Source organism: Nicotiana tabacum, chromosome 4, assembly GCF_000715075.1.
Source record: "Nicotiana tabacum cultivar K326 chromosome 4, ASM71507v2, whole genome shotgun sequence".
Classification (NCBI taxonomy): domain Eukaryota; kingdom Viridiplantae; phylum Streptophyta; class Magnoliopsida; order Solanales; family Solanaceae; genus Nicotiana; species Nicotiana tabacum.
In genome coordinates this window covers 50,745,955-50,750,404 of record NC_134083.1, presented here as the reverse complement: position 1 = coordinate 50,750,404, position 4,450 = coordinate 50,745,955, and the positions used below count along the sequence as shown (strand labels likewise).

The 4,450-nt window shown below is 37.1% G+C and overlaps 1 long non-coding RNA gene across 1 annotated transcript; it reads left to right on the top strand.

Annotated features, from left to right (window-relative positions):
• The first annotated feature begins 1,006 nt into the window (after nt 1–1,006).
• On the top strand, nt 1,007–2,015 carry LOC142180203 (uncharacterized). The gene is made up of 2 exons (XR_012708368.1): nt 1,007–1,253; nt 1,490–2,015. It is a non-coding gene; the product is annotated as an uncharacterized LOC142180203 (long non-coding RNA).
• Nucleotides 2,016–4,450: the final 2,435 nt, after the last annotated feature.

The following is a 4,450-nucleotide window of genomic DNA, read 5'->3' as shown; positions in this document are numbered from 1 at the left end:
AAAAGTGCTAAGCAGTGTGTAATAACTGCATCCACCATGGAAGCTGAATTTGTAGCATGCTTTGAGTCTGCAGGCTAATTGGTTGCGAAACTTTATTCAGGACTTGGGCTAGTAGACAGTATTACCAAGCCGCTGAAAATTTATTTTGATAATTCCGTATCAGTCTTCTTCTCTAAGAACGACAAGTATTCTAAGGGTGCTAAGCATATGGAAGTGAAATACTTTTTCGTTAAAGAAGAAGTCTAAAAATATAAAGTGTCAATTGAACATATTAGCACCAAACTTATGATTGCTGATCCTTTGACGAAAGGATTACCGCCCAAAATATTTGTAGAACATGTTGAAAGAATGGGCATCATTGAAAGCAATTTATTATATGTAAAGAATTTATTATGTTTATGCAATTGATATTTCGAGCTCATTTATATAAATGTTTCCGTCGATACATGTTTTCGTGTATACATCATGTTGAGAATGACGATGACACGTTCTGGATTAGATAAAATACTCTAAGCATTATTGGACCATTATGTATTTTAAAGGTTATGTTGTGTAATAGACTAATATTGTAGTACATGGAAGGGACTATATCAAATAAAGGGATGTACAACTGCCATGGCTCGTATTAGTTGATTTATTCAATAACAACGAATGACATTTTCAATGAAAGAAGGATTTAGTATTACTTATGTGCATAATAATTCAAATATTTATTAAACCATCTCTCCCCCTCTCTATATATATATAAAGGAGGGAAAAAGAGTGCTGACTTGGCACCTCTCTTTGGCCAAGAAAGCTAATTATCTTCTTTCTCCTTTATTGACTTCTTTCCCTTTATTTCTCCATTTACCTCATCTCATTTTTAATAGCCCAAAAGTAGTAGGAGTAACTGTTAAAAAATGAAATGATACTTTTCAATTCTTATAATGCAATCTTTCTGTTTTCCTTTAAAGTTGTAACGGTTACATGTACCGTTTCTTCTACTAATGTGCTACTTTAAAAGAAGAAGAAAACTTAAAGGACACTTTTATTATTATGATAGCACCTTTTCCTGCTAAATACCTTTCCCTCGGCCCAGCAACTATTTAGCGGCAAGATAACTTGCTATGACAAGCACCAAATTCACTTATCTTCTCTTTTTTTTTTTTGGAGGATTAGGATTATACATGCCAGTTAGCCTAAGATGTTGATCGACGTGTTATCTTCCTCTCAAGTGTTGCTCGTAAATCTGTGAAATCCTCCACTTTGGTCAGGTTTTAATTTTTGGACACAGAATGAACTTTTATAGCGTTTTTTTTTTTTTGCACTTTTTGTATGAGTTTATTTTTGGTTGCAGGTGATGCGTTCATTTCTCCATTTTTATTCATGTTCCAAGTTTCATTATTTTTAATAGTATTTTATTTCTTTTTTTGATTAAATTGCCATATATCCATCTTTATCTATCGACATTTGTAATTGATGACTTGCACTAAAATATGTTCACCTGTAGTAGTTGGTGTCTTGGAAGAAAGGAAAATCGTTAATCATCTTTGAATTGGAAGACAATAAGTATCCAACAAGGAAATTAGTGACGAAGAAAATGATGCATACAAGAAACCGTAAAAGGGTGATTTTTAGATTGTTGAGGAGGAAAAAGACAAGGAAAAAGGTAAGAAGAAGAATCAAGGCGGTCTCTCATGTGTCTCATCTTATTAACAACTAGCAGAAGCCTATCTGGTTTGCAGACGACCAAATTAAGCTGGTTATATAGGAGGAAAACGTCTCTTTCTACAAAAGCTTAACTATGGCTGGGATTTGGGAAGACTAACTGTGCGGTCAAGCACTTCTATGTTGAGCGGCAACTTGAACTCAAGGAAATCCTCTCCATGTCTGTGTAGTAGGACTGTAGGAGTATGTTTTGTGAGACGTTATGTACTCAGAATATGTATTTATCTTTTTTCTTTTCTTTTTTCTTTTATTTTCCGAGAAATTCCCTTTATGTTTGGTTACTTATCTTTGTCTATGGGTTTGCAAAATTCTGACTTCTCCGTTGAGTAGATAATTTGTTTGACTCTATGAATCTATTTGAGGGACGGGTGGTATCACGACCCAAAATCCAACTAGTCGTGATGACACCTAACCCAACCCACTAGGTAAGTCAGTTAATCACTAACCAATTTCAATAATAATTAATAAAGTAATTAAGTAAAGAAATTATCTGAATCTAAATCTGATACATTCCCCAAGAACTGGTAGTACAAATCATGGGCTTCTAAGAATTGAGTTTATAAAGCGAAAATAAAATAAATACTTAGTCTGTTTGAATAGTACATAAACAGAGTTTTACAGATCTAAAGCTACCACGAACAAGAGGCAGCTACAACCAGGACGCAGGTACATCTTCAAATCCAGCTCCAATCGAACACAGCGACATCGGCAGTCATTATCTGCACACAAGGTGCAGAAGTATAGTATGAGTACAACCGACCCCATGTACTCAATAAGTAACAAACCTAACCTTAGGTTGAAAGTAGTGACAAGCTAACAACAAGGTCGGGTGCAACACCAATATTCTACCACAGTTCATAACAACATAGTACAATAACAAAAGGGTATCTCCGAAATAAAAGGCTTAGTTCGTTCATAGTTCCAGAAAAATAGGCATTTCTTTTCAAGTATTTCAGTGAAAACCTAAATCTTTTACCGAAAAAGCCAAAGTACGAGTAAGTTTGAAAACTGTGGTTTTTCCCAAAACTCCTTTCAACAAATAGTAAGATATTTCATCTTCAGATAGCATGAGAAAAGTACTTTTCTATGCCTACATGACAAGATACAGGTAAAATCATAAATGTTCCAAAACTGGGTAGTAGAAGGAAATGCATCTCTATGCATGTATCTCAAGTACGCATGTCAAATGCAATGCATCTCAACAATGAGCTCATGTACTCACACTCTCAGAGTACTCAATCTCACTGTTTCACATTCTCTCTCACTATGCTCAAGGCTCAGCACACTCAATCACTCAGCGTTGTACAATACCTGATGCGGCGTGCAGCCCGATCCATATATGACCATAAGGCCCGTTGTGGCGTGCAACCCGATCCATATATATATAGTCGACTGCGCTCACTGGGGGTGTGCAGACTCCGGAGGGAGCTCCTTCAACCCAAGCACTATATTGTTGCGGCGTGCAGCCTGATCCAATATTGTTGCGGCATGCAACCCAATCCAATATTACTGCGGCGTGAATATTCTATCAATCATCATACTTATTTGCAAGACTATACTAGACACTTGCTCATGACTTGTAGAACCTATGAACCTAGAGCTCTGATACCACCTTGTCACGGCCCAAAATCCAACTAGTCGTGATGGCACCTAATCCAACCTGCTAAGTAATCCAGTTAACCACTAACCAATTCCAATAACAATTAATAAAGTAATTAAGTAAAAACGTTATCTGAATCTGAATCTGATACATTTCCCAAGAACTGGTAGTACAAATCATGAGCTTCTAAGAATAGAGTTTACAAAGCGGGAATAAAATAAATACATAGTCTGTTTGAATAGTACATAAACAAAGTTTTACAGATCTAAAGCTACCATGAACAAGAGGCAACTACAACCGGGATGCAGGTACATCTTCAAATCCAGCTCCCATCGAACACAGCGACATCAACAGTCATTATCTGCACGCAAGGTGCAGAAGTGTAGTATGAGTACAACCAACCCTATGTACTCAATAAGTAACAAACCTAACATTAGGTTGAAAGTAGTGACGAGCTAACAAGAAGGTCGAGTACAACACCAATATTCCACCACAGTTCATAACAGCATAGTACAATAACAAAAGGGTATCTACGAAATAAAAGGCTCAGTTCGTTCATAGTTCCAGAAAAATAGGCATTTCTTTTCAAGTATCTCAGTGAAAACCCAAATCTTTTACCGAAAAAGTCAAAGTACGAGTAGGTTTGAAAACTGTGGTTTTTCCCAAAACTCCTTTCAACAAATAGTAAGATGTTTCATTTTCAGATAGTATGAGGAAAGTACTTATCTATGCCTACATGTCAAGATACATGTAAAATCATAAATGTCCCCAAAATCGGGTAGCAGAAGGAAATGCATCTCTATGCATGTATCTCAAGTACGCATGTCAAATGCAATGCATCTCAACGATAAGCTCATGTACTCACACTCTCAGAGTACTCAATCTCACTGTCTCGCATTCTCTCTCACTATGCTTAATGCTCCGCACACTCAATCACTCAGCATTGTATAATATTTGTTGTGGCGTGTAGCCCGATCCATATATGACCATAAGGCCCATTGCAGCGTGCAACCCGATCCACATATATATAGTCGACTGCGCTCACTGGGGGTGTGCAGACTCCGGAGGGGCTCATTCTGCCCAAGCGCTATATTGTTGCGGCGTGTAGCCCGATCCAATATTATTGCGGCATGCAACCCGATC